The sequence below is a fragment of the Salvelinus alpinus genome, chromosome 24 (genome assembly GCF_045679555.1).
Source record: "Salvelinus alpinus chromosome 24, SLU_Salpinus.1, whole genome shotgun sequence".
NCBI lineage: Eukaryota > Metazoa > Chordata > Actinopteri > Salmoniformes > Salmonidae > Salvelinus > Salvelinus alpinus.
The window spans coordinates 45,558,637-45,577,343 of NC_092109.1; the positions used below are offsets into that span (position 1 = coordinate 45,558,637).

The 18,707-nt window shown below is 44.3% G+C and overlaps 1 protein-coding gene across 1 annotated transcript in view; it reads left to right on the forward strand.

Annotated features, from left to right (window-relative positions):
• The first annotated feature begins 380 nt into the window (after positions 1-380).
• slc46a3 (solute carrier family 46 member 3) overlaps positions 381-18,707 on the forward strand; it is a 44,031-nt gene continuing 25,704 nt past the window's right edge. Inside the window, exon 1 of the mRNA XM_071365005.1 lies at positions 381-610. The gene's annotated coding sequence lies outside the window, so the exon portion shown is untranslated. The remainder of the gene's footprint in view (positions 611-18,707) is intronic.

Genomic DNA, 18,707 nt, shown 5'->3' on the forward strand with positions numbered 1-18,707 from the left:
CTGTGGTTCCTCCCCCTCTCCCTCTCAATTCCTCATTCTTTGTCTCTCTCTCATTTACCACAGCTCAGGGTGTGTCCCCAGGAGGATTAAGTATTCCGTAATAGCCTAAGGGTTGCTTAGCAATGCGGTGTGTGTGTAGTGTGTTTAATGTGTATAATGTGATGTCAGACAGGTGTTTGTGTCCTAGGTTCTCTGACTGACACCTGCACTCTGGATAAACATCCTTTCTCTCTGTGTGTGTGTGTGTGTGTGTGTGTGTGTGTGTGTGTGTGTGTGTGTGTGTGTGTGTGTGTGTGTGTGTGTGTGTGTGTGTGTGTGTGTGTGTGTGTGTGTGTGTGTGTGTGTGTGTGTGTGTGCTTGACTGAGTCTGTAACTGTGTGTGTCAGAGTGTGTGTTTTGATGAATAGGTAGTGTGTGTGTGTGTGTGTGTCTAAGTGTGGGAGTGTCTTGAATCTGGTAGTGTTTGTGTCTAAGTGTGTGTGTTTGTGTGTGTGTGTGTGTGTGTGTGTGTCTAAGTGTGTGTGTTTGTGTGTGTGTGAACAAGGTGTGTTTCTCTCTGAAGCCGCTCGTGAGAACAGAATGAATGGTGTCTGAATAACAACTACATCAGGTAAATCGGTTTTCATCACTTTCTATCATTCCCTACAAAGTGCACTACTTGTTTTTGTATGAAAAGTATAGTTTTACCATAGGGCTCTGGTCTAAAGTAGTGCACTATATAGGGAATAGGGTGCCATTTGGTGCAGTATTCACACCCCTTCACTTGACAGCGTGTAGAAGGGGTATTAATACACTGTATGAAGTTAGTCTCTGAAGTGTTTAGCCGTCCGTTTTATCGTGGTAACATGTCTAGCATCTCGTTCAGCTGCCAACCCGGCAGCAGTATGTCCTACAGCACCTTTTATTTTTTTATTTTGTGTGTTTGTTGTTGCCGTATTAGATTGTTCAATTCCCTTGGTGTTATTATTGTGTTAAATGACACGTTGAATCAAGTGAGCGACGTCTGGAAAACAGCCAGGGCTCCCTGAGGAGAGATGACTGGATGATTTTAGTGCTCCGTTCCAAGGATCGCGGGGGAAATTCGATGTCGTTTAAATTTAAAGGCAATGTTCAATGCATTAACGGAGATCTGCGTTCAGGGTAATAGCTGTAGATGTCGGCTTAACCTTTACCTTTAAATATCTAGCGCGCGATCTGTAACACTTCAGCCATACAGACCGAATAGAGCCCCCAGTCAACCGTTGTCAAGACCATACGTGAGTCTCTCACAAGATTGTCGTACACTAACTCAAATCAAATCCAATTTTATTGGTCACATACACGTGTTTGGCAGATGTTATTGCAGGGGTGTAGCAAAATGCTTGTGTTTCTAGCTCCAACAGTGCAGTAATATCTAACAAGTAATATCTAACAATTTCACAACAATACACACACAAATCTAAAAGTAAAGGGATGGAATGAAGGAATATATCAAATCACATGTGCCAAATACAACATATAAAATCATTAAAATACAGACGGAAAATATTTACACAAGAAGCAACCTAATATCACACATATTACCTTACAGTGAAACTTACAAACCCTTATCCAACAATGCAGTTTTAAGAAAAATAAGTGTTAAGTAAAAAATAGATAGGTAAAAAATATAAATAAAAGTTACAAATAATTAAAGAGCAGCAGTAAAATAACAATGTGTTGGCTATATACAGGAGGTACCGGTACAGAGTCAATGTGGAGGCTATATACAGGGTGTTACGGTACAGAGTCAATGTGGAGACTATATACAGGGTGTACCGGTACAGAGTCAATGTGGAGGCTATATACAGGGGGTACCGGTACAGAGTCAATGTGGAGGCTATATACAGGGGGTACCGGTACAGAGTCAATGTGGAGGCTATATACAGGGGGTACCGGTACAGAGTCAATGTGGAGGCTATATACAGGAGGTACCGGTACAGAGTCAATGTGGAGGCTATATACAGGGGGTACCGGTACAGAGTCGATGTGGAGGCTATATACAGGGGGCACCGGTACAGAGTCAATGTGGAGGCTATATACAGGGGGTACCGGTACAGAGTCAATGTGGAGGCTATATACAGGGGGTACCGGTACAGAGTCAATGTGGAGGCTATATACAGGGGGTACCGGTACAGAGTCAATGTGGAGGCTATATACAGGGGGTACAGAGTCAATGTGGAGGCTATATACAGGGTGTTATGGTACAGAGTCAATGTGGAGGCTATATACAGGGTGTACCGGTACAGAGTCAATGTGGAGGCTATATACAGGGGGTACAGAGTCAATGTGGAGGCTATATACAGGGGGTACCGGTACAGAGTCAATGCGGAGGCTATATACAGGGGGTACCGGTACAGAGTCAATGCGGAGGCTATATACAGGGGGTACCGGTACAGAGTCAATGTGGAGGCTATATACAGGGGGTCCCGGTACAGAGTCAATGCGGAGGCTATATACAGGGGGTACCGGTACAGAGTCAATGTGGAGGCTATATACAGGGGGTACCGGTACAGAGTCAATGTGGAGGCTATATACAGGGGGTACCGGTACAGAGTCAATGTGGAGGCTATATACAGGGTGTTACGGTACAGAGTCAATGTGGAGGCTATATACAGGGCGCACCGGTACAGAGTCAATGTGGAGGCTATATACAGGGGGTACCAGTACAGAGTCAATGTGGAGGCTATATACAGGGGGTACCGGTACAGAGTCAATGCGGAGGCTATATACAGGGGGTACAGAGTCAATGTGGAGGCTATATACAGGGGGTACCGGTACAGAGTCAATGCGGAGGCTATATACAGGGGGTACCGGTACAGAGTCAATGCGGAGGCTATATACAGGGTGTTACGGTACAGAGTCAATGTGGAGGCTATATACAGGGTGTTACGGTACAGAGTCAATGTGGAGGCTATATACAGGAGGTACCGGTACAGAGTCAATGTGGAGGCTATATACAGGGGGTACCGGTACAGAGTCAATGTGGAGGCTATATACAGGGGGTACCGGTACAGAGTCAATGTGGAGGCTATATACAGGGTGTTACGGTACAGAGTCAATGTGGAGGCTATATACAGGGGGTACCAGTACAGAGTCAATGTGGAGGCTATATACAGGAGGTACCGGTACAGAGTCAATGTGGAGGCTATATACAGGGGGTACCGGTACAGAGTCAATGCGGAGGCCATATACAGGGGGTACCGTTACAGAGTCAATGTGGAGGCTATATACAGGGGGTACTAGTACAGAGTCAATGTGGAGGCTATATACAGGGGGTACCGGTACAGAGTCAATGTGGAGGCTATATACAGGGTGTACCGGTACAGAGTCAATGTGGAGGCTATATACAGGGGGTACCGGTACAGAGTCAATGTGGAGGCCATATACAGGGGGTACCGGTACAGAGTCAATGTGGAGGCCATATACAGGGGGGACCGCTACAGAGTCAATGTGGAGGCTATATACAGGGTGTACCGGTACAGAGGCAATGTGGAGGCTATATACAGGGGGTACCGGTACAGAGTCAATGTGGAGGCCATATACAGGGGGGACCGCTACAGAGTCAATGTGCGGGGGCACCGGTTAGTCGAGGTAATTGAGGTAATATGTACATGTAGGTAGTTATTAAAGTGACTATGCAAAGATAATAAACAGAGAGTATCAGCAGCATAAAAGAGGCGTGGCAGTGCAAATAGTCTGGGTGGCCATTTGATTAGCTGTTAAGAAGCCTTTTAGACCTAGACTTCGCGCTCCGGTACCGCTTGCCGTGTGGTAGCAGAAAGAACAGTGTATAACTAGGGTGGCTGGAGTCTTTGACAATTTTTAGGGCCTTCCCCTGACACCGCCTGGTATAGAAGTCCTGGATGGCAGGAAGCTTGGCCCCAGGGATGTACTGGGCCGTTTGTACTACCCTCTGTAGGCCTCGCAAGGCTCCTTGCGGTCGGAAGCCGAACAGTTGCCATACCAGGCGGTGATGCAACCAGTCAGGATGCTCTCGATGGTGCAACTGTATAACTTTTTGAGGAGGATCTGAGGACCCATGCCAAATATTTTCAGTCTCCTGAGGGGGAATAGGTTTGTCGTGCCCTCTTCACGACTGTCTTGGTGTGTTTGGACCATGATAGTTTGTTGGTGATGTGGACAACAAGGAACTTGAAGCTCTCAACCTGCTCCACCACAGCCCCGTCGATGAGAAGGGGGTGTGCTCGGTCCTCCTTTTCCTGTAGTCCACAATCATCTCCTTTGTCTTAATCACGTTGAGGGAGAGGTTGTTATCCTGGCACCACACTGCCAGGTCTCTGACCTCCTCCCTATAAGCTGTCTCATCGCTGTCTGTGATCAGACCTACCGCTGTGTGTCATCACAACCTTAATGATGGTGTTGGAATCGTGCCTGGTCATGCAGTCATGAGTGAACAGGAAGTACAGGAGAGGACTGAACACGGACCCCTGAGGGGCCCCGTGTTGAGGATCAGTGTGGCAGATGTGTTGTTACCTACCCTCACCACCTGGGGGCGGCCCGTCAGGAAGTCCAGGATCTAGTTGCAGAGGGATGTGTTTAGTCCCAGGGTCCTTAGCTTACTGATGAGCTTTGAGGGCACTATGGTGTTAAACACTGAACTGTAGTCAATGAATAGCATTCTCACATAAGTGTTCCTTTTGTCCAGGTGGGAAAGGGCAGTGTGGAGTGCAATAGAGATTGCATCATCTGTGGATCCGTTTGGGCGGTATGCAAATTGGAGTGGGTCTAGGGTTTCTGGGATAATGGTGTTGATGTGAGCCATGACCAGCCTTTCAAAGCACTTCATGGCTACAGACGTGAGCGCTACAGGTCAGTAGTCATTTAGGCAGGTTACCTTAGTGTTCTTGGACACAGGGACTATGGTGGTCTGCTTGAAACATGTAGGTATTGCAGACTCAGTCAGGGACAGTTTGAAAATGTCAGTGAAGACACTTGCTAGCTGGTCAGCGCATGCTCGGAGTACACGTCCTGGTAATCCATCTGGCCCTGCGGCGTTGTGAATGTTGACCTGTTTAACGGTCTTACTCACATCGGCTACGGAGAACATGATCACACAGTCATCCGGAACAGCTGATGTTCTCATGCATGTTTCAGTGTTGCTTGCCTCGAAGCGAGCATAGAAGGGATGCTGCTTGTGCCGGCAGCCTTGTGAGGGTTAACACATTTAAATGTCTTACTCACTTTGGCCACGGAGTAGGAGAGCCCACAGTCCTTGGTAGCGGGCCACGTCGGTGGCACTGTGTTATCCTCAAAGCAGCAAAGAAGGTGTTTAGCTTGTCCGGAAGCAAGACTTCGTGGTCGGCAACGTGGCTGGTTTCCCTTTGTAGTCCGTGAATGTCTGTAGACCCTGCCACATACGTCTTGTGTCTGAGCCGTTGAAAAAAAACTCCACTACTGACGTTTTGCCTGTTTGATTGCCTTACGGAGGGAATAATTTCACTGTTTGTATTCGGCAATATTCCCAGTCACTTTGTCATGGTTAAATGCAGTGGTTCGCGCTTTCAGTTTTGCGCGAATGCTGCCATCTATCCATGGTTTCTGGTTAGGGTAGGTTTTAATAGTCACAGTGGGTACAATATCTCCACCGTATCCGTGTATTTGTCGATGTTATTCTCGGAGGCTACCCGGAACATATCCGTGGATTCCGATTGTTCAGACCAGCGTGGAATAGTCCATCACATGGGTACTTCCTGTTTAAGTTTCTGCCTGTAGGAAGGAAGGAGCAAAATGGAGTCGTGATCAGATTTGCCAAAGGGAAGGCGGGAGAGGGCTTCCCGGAAGTTGGAGAAGCTGAGTGTTTTAGCAGCACGAGCACGAGTACTACAGTCAATGTGTTGATAGAACTTTGGTAACGTTTTCCTCAAATGTGCTTTGTTAAAATCCCCAGCTACAATAAACGCGGCCTCCGGATATGTGGTTTCCAGTTTGCATAAAGTCCTGTGAAGTTCTTTGAGGGCCGTCGTGATATCGGCTTGAGGTGGAGTATACATGGCTGAAACAGGAAGCATTGTCATGCTGAAACAGGAAAGGGCCTTCCCCAAACTGTTGCCACAAAGTTGGAGGCACAGAGTCGTCTAGAATGTCATTGTATGTTGTAGTGTTAAGATTTCCCTTCACTGGAACTAAAGGGTCTAGCCTGAACCATGAAAAACAGCCCGAGACCATTATTCCTCCTCCACCAAACTTTACAGTTGGCACTATGCATTGGGGCAGGTAGCGTTCTCCTGGCATCCGCCAAACCTAAATTAATCGGACTGCCAGAGGGTGAAGCCTGATTCATCACTCAAGAGAACGCTTTTCCACTGCTCCGGAGTCCAATGGCGGCGAGCTTTACACCACTCCAGCCAACGCTTGGCATTGCGCATGGTGATCTTAGGCTTGTGTGCGGCTGCTCGGCCACGGAAAACCATTTCATGAAGCTCCCGACGAAAACAGTTCTTGTGCTGACGTTTCTTCCAGAGGCAGTTTGGAACTCGGTAGTGAGCGTTGCAACCGAGGACAGACCATTTTTACACGCTTCAGCACTCCCATTCTGTGAGCATGTGTGGTCTACCACTTCGCGGCTGAGCCGTTATTGCTCCTAGACATTTCCACGTCACAATAACAGCACTTGTTGGAAAGGTGGCATCCTATGACGTTGCCACACTGAAAGGCACTGAGCTCTTCAGTAAGGCCATTCTACTGACAGTGTTTGTCTATGGAGATTGCATGGCTGTGTGCTTGATTTTATACACCGGTCAGCAACGGCTGTGGCTGGAATAGCCGAATCCACTAATTTGAAAGGGTGTCCACATACTTCTGTATATATAGGCTATATAATATGTAATGGCATAACACAGAAACTGGAATTACACTCTCACTCAAGATTGCACAAAAAGAGCTGTGAGCAAACCACGTCTCAAAACACTACATATACCTAGGCGCTCTTATCCAGAGAAACTTTCAAGAGCAATTAGTGTTATTTGTCTTGCTCAAGGGCACTTTGACAGATTTTTCACCATGGCAGCTCAGGGAGTTGAACCAGTGACCTTTTAATCACCACCCCAACGCTCTAATTGCTAAGCTACCTGTCACTCGTGTTCTAATGAGCCACCTCCTCTACATTTGAATTATAACTAAAAGAGAAAATAACTGTAAAGAACCACTGAAGATCTCAGAGGGTTATTTGAGTTATTATGGTTCCACATAGAACCATCACCCTTCCGAAAGAACCCTTGAAGAACCCTCTTTTGTTTTAGACACATTGCTGGTTGAGGTGATTTCCTAGCCTGTTAAAACCATAGTTGAGGTGATTTCCTAGCCTGTTAAAACCATAGTTGAGGTGATTTCCTAGCCTGTTAAAACCATAGTTGAGGTGATTTCCTAGCCTGTTAAAACCATAGTTGAGGTGATTTCCTAGCCTGTTAAAACCATAGTTGAGGTGATTTCCTAGCCTGATAAAACCATAGTTGAGGTGATTTCCTAGCCTGATAAAACCATAGTTGAGGTGATTTCCTAGCCTGTTAAAACCATAGTTGAGGTGATTTCCTAGCCTGTTAAAACCATAGTTGAGGTGATTTCCTAGCCTGTTAAAACCATAGTTGAGGTGATTTCCTAGCCTGTTAAAACCATAGTTGAGGTGATTTCCTAGCCTGTTAAAACCATAGTTGAGGTGATTTCCTAGCCTGTTAAAACCATAGTTTAGGTGATTTCCTAGCCTGTTAAAACCATAGTTGAGGTGATTTCCTAGCCTGTTAAAACCATAGTTGAGGTGATTTCCTAGCCTGTTAAAACCATAGTTGAGGTGATTTCCTAGCCTGATAAAACGGCAGCGGCAGGTGTTTAGAGTGTTCAGCCAGTAACCAAAAGGTTGCTGGATCAAATCCCTGAGCTGACAAGGTAAACATCTGTCGTTCTGCCCCTGAACAAGGCAGTTAACCCACTGTTCCAAGGCCGTCATTGTAAATAAGAATTTGTTCTTAAAACTTCTCTAGGATATGTGGGACGCTACCGTCCCACTTGGCCAATAGCCAGGGAAAATGTAGAGCGCCAAATTCAAAACAATGATATAAAATCAAACTTTCATTAAATCACACATGTAAGATACCAAATTAAAGCTACACTCGTTGTGGATCCAGCCACCATGTCAGATTTCAAAAAGGCTTTTCGGCGAAAGCATAAGATGCTATTATCTGATGATAGCACAACAGTAAACAAAGAGAGTGTAGCATATTTCAACACTGCAGGCACGACACAAAACGCAGAAATAAAATATAAATCATGCCTTACCTTTGACGAGATTCTTTTGTTGGCACTCCAATATGTCCCATAAACATCACAAATGGTCCTTTTGGTCGATTAATTCCATCCATATACATCCAATTTGCGCAAAGTCACTACAAAATATCTCAGAAATTACCTCTAAACTTTGCCAAAACATTTCAAACTACTTTTGTAATACAACTTACGGTATTTGTAAACGTTAATAATCGATCAAATTGAAGACGGGTCTATCTGTTTTCAATACAGGAGATCAACAAACTAACGCTACTTTTCTAGTCTTGCGCAACTCTCAAACAGTACACATGACGTTACACTGTTTCCAGGTGGCCTTACTTCTTCATTGCGCAAAGGAATAATCTCAACCTATTTCCAAAGAGTGGTGACATCCAGTGGAAGCGGTAGGAACTGAAAACAGGGTGATTATAAATCCAGTATTCCAATGAAAACTCATTGAACAGACAGTGACCTAAAAAAAAAAAAAAGAATTAATGGTTAGTCCTCGGGGTTTTGCCTGCTACATAAGTTCTGTTATACTTACAGACATGATTCAAACAGTTTTAGAAACTTCAGAGTGTTTTCTATCCAAATCTACTAATAATATGCATATCTTATATTCTGGGGATGAGTAGAAGGAAGTTGAAATTGGGCAGGCTATTTATCCAATAGTGAATTTGCTGCCCCCTATCCTAGAGAAGTTTCTGACTTGCCTCGTTAAATAAAGATAAAATAAAAAACTGCCTGAGTATTTATTAACAATCACCATTGGAAACCCTGATGCCTGGCCAAACAGTACCAGTCAAAATTTGGACACAGTCAAGAGTTTTTCAATATTTTAAAACTATTTTCTACATTGTAGAATAATAGTGAAGACATTAAAACTATGAAATATGTATAGTGTAAATGTCCATCCGCATACATAGACTCAAACCAGTGGCATGTCATTAGTAGAGATTGAAGAAAGTAAGGGGCCTAGACAGCTGCCCTGGGGAATTCCTGATTCTACCTGGATTATGTTGAAGAGGCTTCCATTAAAGAACACCCTCCGTGTTCTGTTAGACGGGTAACTCTTTATCCACATTATAGCAGGGGGTGTAAAGCCATAACACATTATAGCAGGGGGTGTAAATCCATAACACATACGTTTTTCCAGCAGCAGACTATGATCGATAATGTCAAAAGCTGCACTGAAGTCGAACAAAACAATATTTTTATCGTCAGGCCAGTTTTATTGCTTCGTTAATAAGAACAACAGGTTTCAGCTGTGCTAACATAATTGCAAAAGGGTTTTCTAATAATCATTTTAGACTTTTAAAATTGAATTAGCGAACACAACGTGCCATTGGAACACAGGAGTGATGGTTGCTGATAATGGGCCTCTGTACGCCTATGTAGATATTCCATTAAAGAATCAGCCGTTTCCAGCTACAATAGTCATTTACAACATTAACAATGTCTACACTGTATATCTGATCAATTTGATGCTATTTTAATGGTAAAAATAATAGATTTTCTTTTCTTTCAAAAAACAAGGACATTTGTAAGTGACCCCAAACTTTTGAACGGTCGTGTTCATGTATTTCCTATATTTTGTTAGGAAAGTCTAATGCGTAACCATGATCAGGTCACATTGGAGACATGAAGTGATATAGAAACCTCAAATCAGAAACACCTGATGAGATATTCAGCAGACAGGTTTACAGGGACCAGAGGTCAGGGACTAGAGGTCGGGGATTAGAGGTCAGGGACTAGAGGTTAGGGACTAGAGGCCAGGGACTAGAGGTCGGGGACAAGAGGTTAGGGACCAGAGGTCAGGGACTAGAGGTCGGGGCCTAGAGGTCGGGGACTAGAGGTCGGGGGCTAGAGGTCAGGGACTAGAGGCCAGGGACTAGAGGTTAGGGACTAGAGGTCAGGGACCAGAGGTTAGGGACCAGAGGTTAGGGACTAGAGGTCAGGGACTAGAGGTCGGGGACTAGAGGTTAGGGACTAGAGGCCAGGGACTAGAGATCAGGGACTAGAGGTTAGGGACTAGAGGTCAGGGACTAGAGGTCGGGGATTAGAGGTCAGGGACTAGAGGTTAGGGACTAGAGGCCAGGGACTAGAGGCCAGGGACTAGAGGCCAGGGACTAGAGGTCGAGGACTAGAGGTTAGGGACTAGAGCACAGGGGCTAGAGGTCAGGGACTAGAGACCAGGGACTAGAGGTTAGGGACTAGAGGTCAGGGACTAGAGGTCAGGGACTAGAGGCCAGGGACTAGAGGTTAGGGACTAGAGGCCAGGGACTAGAGGTTAGGGACTAGAGGCCAGGGACTAGAGATCAGGGGCTAGAGGTCAGGGACTAGAGGTCAGGGACTAGAGGTTAGGGGCTAGAGGTCAGGGACTAGAGGTCAGGGACTAGAGGTCAGGGACTAGAGGTTAGGGACTAGAGGTTAGGGACTAGAGGTCAGGGACTAGAGGTCAGGGACTAGAGACCAGGGACTAGAGGTCAGGGACTAGAGGTTAGGGGACTAGAGGCCAGGGGCTAGAGGTCAGGGGCTAGAGGTCAGGGGCTAGAGGCCAGGGACTAGAGGCCAGGGACTAGAGGCCAGGGACTAGAGGCCAGGGACTAGAGGTTAGGGACTAGAGTTCGGGGGCTAGAGGTCAGGGACTAGAGGCCAGGGATTAGAGGTCAGGGACTAGAGGTCAGGGACTAGAGGTTAGGGACTAGAGGTCAGGGACTAGAGGTCAGGGACTAGAGGTTAGGGACTAGAGGTCGGGGGCTAGAGGTCAGGGACTAGAGGCCAGGGATTAGAGGTCAGGGACTAGAGGTCAGGGACTAGAGGTAGGTTAGGGACTAGAGGCCAGGGACTAGAGGTTAGGGGCTAGAGGTCAGGGACTAGAGGTTAGGGACTAGAGGCCAGGGACTAGAGGTTAAGGGACTAGAGGTCAGGGACTAGAGGTCAGGGACTAGAGGTTAGGGACTAGAGGTTAGGGACTAGAGGTCAGGGACTAGAGGTTAGGGACCAGAGGTCAGGGACTAGAGGTCGGGGCCTAGAGGTCGGGGACTAGAGGTCGGGGGCTAGAGGTCAGGGACTAGAGGCCAGGGACTAGAGGTTAGGGACTAGAGGTCAGGGACCAGAGGTTAGGGACCAGAGGTTAGGGACTAGAGGTCAGGGACTAGAGGTCGGGGACTAGAGGTTAGGGACTAGAGGCCAGGGACTAGAGGTCAGGGACTAGAGGTTAGGGACTAGAGGTCAGGGACTAGAGGTCAGGGACTAGAGGTTAGGGACTAGAGGTTAGGGACTAGAGGTCAGGGACTAGAGGTCAGGGACTAGAGGTCAGGGACTAGAGACAAGGGACTAGAGGTCAGGGACTAGAGGTTAGGGGCTAGAGGTCAGGGACTAGAGGTCAGGGACTAGAGGCCAGGGACTAGAGGCCAGGGACTAGAGGCCAGGGACTAGAGGTCGATGACTAGAGGTTAGGGACTAGAGCACAGGGGCTAGAGGTCAGGGACTAGAGACCAGGGACTAGAGGTTAGGGACTAGAGGTCAGGGACTAGAGGTCAGGGACTAGAGGCCAGGGACTAGAGGTTAGGGACTAGAGGCCAGGGACTAGAGGTTAGGGACTAGAGGCCAGGGACTAGAGATCAGGGGCTAGAGGTCAGGGACTAGAGATCAGGGACTAGAGGTTAGGGGCTAGAGGTCAGGGACTAGAGGCCAGGGATTAGAGGTCAGGGACTAGAGGTCAGGGACTAGAGGTTAGGGACTAGAGGTCAGGGACTAGAGGTCAGGGACTAGAGGTCAGGGACTAGAGGTTAAGGGACTAGAGGTCAGGGACTAGAGGCCAGGGATTAGAGGTCAGGGACTAGAGGTTAGGGACTAGAGGTCAGGGACTAGAGGTCAGGGACTAGAGGTCAGGGGCTAGAGGTTAGGGACTAGAGGTCAGGGACTAGAGGTCAGGGACTAGAGGTCAGGGACTAGAGGTCAGGGACTAGAGGTCAGGGATTAGAGGTCAGGGACTAGAGGTCAGGGACTAGAGGTTAGGGACTAGAGGTCAGGGACTAGAGGCCAGGGACTAGAGGTCAGGGACTAGAGGTTAGGGACTAGAGGTTAGGGACTAGAGGTCAGGGACTAGAGGTTAGGGGCTAGAGGTTAGGGACTAGAGGTCAGGGGTTAGAGGTCAGGGACTAGAGGTCAGGGGTTAGAGGTCAGGGACTAGAGGTCAGGGACTAGAGGTTAGGGACTAGAGGTCAGGGACTAGAGGCCAGGGACTAGAGGTCAGGGACTAGGGGTTAGGGACTAGAGGTTAGGGACTAGAGGTTAGGGACTAGAGGTTAGGGACTAGAGGCCAGGGACTAGAGGTCAGGGACTAGAGGTCAGGGACTAGAGGTTAGGGACTAGAGGTCAGGGGCTAGAGGTCAGGGGCTAGAGGTCAGGGACTAGAGGTTAGGGACTAGAGGTCAGGGACTAGAGGTTAGGGACTAGAGGTCAGGGACTAGAGGTTAGGGACTAGAGGTCAGGGACTAGAGGTCAGGGACTAGAGGTCAGGGACTAGAGGTCAGGGACTAGACGTTAGTGGCTAGAGGTCAGGGACTAGAGGTTAGGGACTAGAGGTCAGGGACTCGAGGTTAGGGACTAGAGGTCAGGGACTAGAGGTTAGGGACTAGAGGTCAGGGACTAGAGGTCAGGGACTAGAGGTCAGGGACTAGAGGTCAGGGACTAGAGGTTAGGGGCTTCACCCTAAATATATATATATGTTTACAGCAACACCCACACATAAATATATATCTATATGTTTACAACAACACCCACACATAAATATATATCTATATGTTTACAACAACACCCACACATAAATATATATCTATATGTTTACAACAACACCCACACATAAATATATATTCTATGTGTTTACAACAACACCCACACATAAATATATATCTATATGTTTACAGCAACACCCACACATAAATATATATCTATATGTTTACAACAACACCCACACATAAATATATATATATATGTTTACAACAACACCCACACATAAATATATATCTATATGTTTACAGCAACACCCACACATAAATATATATCTATATGTTTACAACAACACCCACACATAAATATATATATATATGTTTACAACAACACCCACACATAAATATATATCTATATGTTTACAGCAACACCCACACATAAATATATATCTATATGTTTACAACAACACCCACACATAAATATATATTCTATATGTTTACAACAACACCCACACATAAATATATATCTATATGTTTACAACAACACCCACACATAAATATATATCTATATGTTTACAACAACACCCACACATAAATATATATCTATATGTTTACAGCAACACCCACACATAAATATATATCTATATGTTTACAACAACACCCACACATAAATATATATCTATATGTTTACAACAACACCCACACATAAATATATATCTATATGTTTACAACAACACCCACACATAAATATATAACTATATGTTTACAACAACACCCACACATAAATATATAACTATATGTTTACAACAACACCCACACATAAATATATATCTATATGTTTACAACAACACCCACACATAAATATATATCTATATGTTTACAACAACACCCACACATAAATATATATCTATATGTTTACAACAACACCCACACATAAATATATATCTATATGTTTACAACAACACCCACACATAAATATATATTCTATATGTTTACAACAACACCCACACATAAATATATATTCTATATGTTTACAGCAACACCCACACATAAATATATATTCTATATGTTTACAACAACACCCACACATAAATATATATCTATATGTTTACAGCAACACCCACACATAAATATATATCTATATGTTTACAACAACACCCACACATAAATATATATATATATGTTTACAACAACACCCACACATAAATATATATATATATGTTTACAACAACACCCACACATAAATATATATCTATATGTTTACAACAACACCCACACATAAATATATATCTATATGTTTACAGCAACACCCACACATAAATATATATCTATATGTTTACAACAACACCCACACATAAATATATATCTATATGTTTACAACAACACCCACACATAAATATATATCTATATGTTTACAGCAACACCCACACATAAATATATATCTATATGTTTACAGCAACACCCACACATAAATATATATCTATATGTTTACAGCAACACCCACACATAAATATATATCTATATGTTAACAGCAACACCCACACATAAATATATATCTATATGTTTACAGCAACACCCACACATAAATATATATCTATATGTTTACAGCAACACCCACACATAAATATATATTCTATATGTTTACAACAACACCCACACATAAATATATATTCTATATGTTTACAGCAACACCCACACATAAATATATATCTATATGTTTACAGCAACACCCACACATAAATATATATTCTATATGTTTACAACAACACCCACACATAAATATATATCTATATGTTTACAACAACACCCACACATAAATATATATCTATATGTTTACAACAACACCCACACATAAATATATAACTATATGTTTACAGCAACACCCACACATAAATATATATATATATGTTTACAGCAACACCCACATATACATATACAGTGCCTTGTGAACGTGTTCACCGGCCTTGCCATTTTTCCTATTTTGTTGCCTTACAACCTGGAATTAAAATAGATTTTGGGGGGGTTGTAACATTTGATTTACACAACATGCCTACCATTTTGAAGATGCAAAATATTTTTTATTGTGAAACGAACAAGAAATAAGACAGAAAAACAGAAAACTTGAGCGTGCATAACTATTCACCCCCCAAAGTCAATACTTTGTAGAGTCACCTTTTGCAGCAATTACAGCTGCAAGTCTCTTGTGGTATGTCTCTATAAGCTTGGCACATCTAGCCACTGGGATTTTTGCCCATTCTTCAAGGCAAAACTGCTCCAGCTCCTTCAAGTTGGATGGGTTCCGCTGGTGTACAGCAATCTTTAAGTCATACCACAGATTCTCAATTGGATGGAGGTCTGGGCTTTGACTAGGCCATTCCAAGACATTTAAATGTTTCCCCTTAAACAACTCACGTGTTTGTTTAGCAGGACACCTGTCGACAACATCCGGTAAAATTGGAGGGCCCGCAATTCAAATAAATAATCATAATATTAAACATTTAGGTAGATACAAGTGTCTTTATATCGGTTGAAAGCTTAAATTCTTGTTAATCTAACTGCACTGTCCGATTTACAGTAGGCTTTACAGAGAAAGCATGCCATGCGATTGTTTGAGGACAGCGCCCCACATCAAAATATTTTTCCACCGGCACAGGTTTCATAAATTCACAAATAGTGATTAAATATTCACTTACTTTTTGAAAATCTTCCTCTGATTTGTCATCCAAAGGGTCCCAGCTATAACACGCAGTGTCGTTTTGTTAGATAAAATCCTTCTTTATATCCCAAAAACTCTGTTTAGTTGGCGCCATTTGAGTAATCCCCTCGCTCGTTCAACATGCCAAGATAGGAATCTGAATATCTACCCCTAACCGTTGTTTTAACAAGTCAAAATACGTTTCTATTTACTCCTCAGACACCCTAAAATGTAATCAAACTATAATATTTCATACGGAAAGAAGTATGTTTAATAGGAAACCAATATTAGCAGGTGTGCAGGTGTGCGTTGTCTTCATGGCGCGCGCACACATGAATTTCCAAGACTTACTCGTTTTGGAAGAAGCAAGCCTGAATCCTTGAACAAAGACTACTGACACCCAGTGGAAGCCATAGGAATTGCATACTGGTAGCTAGATTTAATTATTTCCCTATACGTTCCATTGGAAGAGCATGGGTTCTCCTACCATATCTATTGTGTTATATTTTCCTACATTATTTTAACATTTCTACAAGCTTCAAAGTGTTTTATTTCCAATGGTACCAATTATATGCATATCCTGGCTTCAGGGCCTGAGCTACAGGCAGTTTACTTTGGGCACGTCATTCAGACAGGAAGTGGAGAAAAAAGGGGCCTAGCCCTAAAGGACTACCAGTACCAGCAACCCAAGGAGGACATTTATAATGATGAGCCAATAGCCAGGCAGCTACACAGGGACTTCTAGAATTAGAACTGTGCCTATTTAAGGTGGGTGGCAGTTAGTCTAGTGGTTATGAACGTTGAGCCAGTAATCTGAAGGTCTCTGGTTTCAGTCCCTGTGGCGGCAAGGTGGAAAAATGTGCTTCCCAGGCGCTGTGGACACCAATTGAGTAGGATTGGGTTAACTGCGGAAGACATTTCGGTTGAATGCATTCAATTGTGCAACTGACTAGGTATCTCCCTATGGCCATACAATGAAGAGAGGACAGGTTCACAGAGGGATGCTAATACAATGAAGAGAGGACGGGTTCACAAAGGGATGCTAATACAATGAAGAGAGGACAGGTTCACAAAGGGATGCTAATACAATGAAGAGAGGACGGGTTCACAAAGGGATGATAATACAATGAAGAGAGGACGGGTTCACAGAGGGATGCTAATACAATGAAGAGAGGACAGGTTCACAAAGGGATGCTAATACAATGTAGAGAGGACAGGTTCACAAAGGGATGCTAATACAATGAAGAGAGGACGGGTTCACAAAGGGATGCTAATACAATGAAGAGAGGACGGGTTCACAAAGGGATGCTAATACAATGAAGAGAGGACAGGTTCACAAAGGGATGCTAATACAATGAAGAGAGGACGGGTTCACAGAGGGATGCTAATACAATGAAGAGAGGACGGGTTCACAGAGGGATGCTAATACAATGAAGAGAGGACGGGTTCACAGAGGGATGCTAATACAATGAAGAGAGGACAGGTTCACAGAGGGATGCTAATACAATGAAGAGAGGACGGGTTCACAGAGGGATGCTAATACAATGAAGAGAGGACGGGTTCACAAAGGGATGCTAATACAATGAAGAGAGGACAGGTTCACAGAGGGATGCTAATACAATGAAGAGAGGACGGGTTCACAAAGGGATGCTAATACAATGAAGAGAGGACAGGTTCACAGAGGGATGCTAATACAATGAAGAGAGGACAGGTTCACAAAGGGATGCTAATACAATGTAGAGAGGACGGGTTCACAGAGGGATGCTAATACAATGAAGAGAGGACAGGTTCACAAAGGGATGCTAATACAATGAAGAGAGGACAGGTTCACAGAGGGATGCTAATACAATGAAGAGAGGACGGGTTCACAAAGGGATGCTAATACAATGAAGAGAGGACAGGTTCACAGAGGGATGCTAATACAATGAAGAGAGGACAGGTTCACAAAGGGATGCTAATACAATGAAGAGAGGACGGGTCACAAAGGGATGCTAATACAATGAAGAGAGGACGGGTTCACAAAGGGATGCTAATACAATGAAGAGAGGACAGGTTCACAAAGGGAGGCTAATACAATGAAGAGAGGACGGGTTCACAAAGGGATGCTAATACAATGAAGAGAGGACAGGTTCACAAAGGGATGCTAATACAATGAAGAGAGGACGGGTTCACAAAGGGATGCTAATACAATGAAGAGAGGACAGGTTCACAAAGGGATGCTAATACAATGAAGAGAGGACGGGTCACAAAGGGATGCTAATACAATGAAGAGAGGACGGGTTCACAAAGGGATGCTAATACAATGAAGAGAGGACAGGTTCACAAAGGGATGCTAATACAATGAAGAGAGGACGGGTCACAAAGGGATGCTAATACAATGAAGAGAGGACGGGTTCACAAAGGGATGCTAATACAATGAAGAGAGGACAGGTTCACAAAGGGATGCTAATACAATGAAGAGAGGACGGGTTCACAGAGGGATGCTAATACAATGAAGAGAGGACAGGTTCACAAAGGGATGCTAATACAATGAAGAGAGGACAGGTTCACAAAGGGATGCTAATACAATGAAGAGAGGACAGGTTCACAAAGGGATGCTAATACAATGAAGAGAGGACAGGTTCACAAAGGGATGCTAATACAATGAAGAGAGGACGGGTTCACAAAGGGATGCTAATACAATGAAGAGAGGACAGGTTCACAAAGGGATGCTAATACAATGAAGAGAGGACAGGTTCACTAATGCTAATACAATGAAGAGAGGACAGGTTCACAAAGGGATGCTAATACAATGAAGAGAGGACAGGTTCACTAATGCTAATACAATGAAGAGAGGACAGGTTCACAAAGGGATGCTAATACAATGAAGAGAGGACAGGTTCACTAATGCTAATACAATGAAGAGAGGACAGGTTCACAAAGGGATGCTAATACAATGAAGAGAGGACGGGTTCACAAAGGGATGCTAATACAATGAA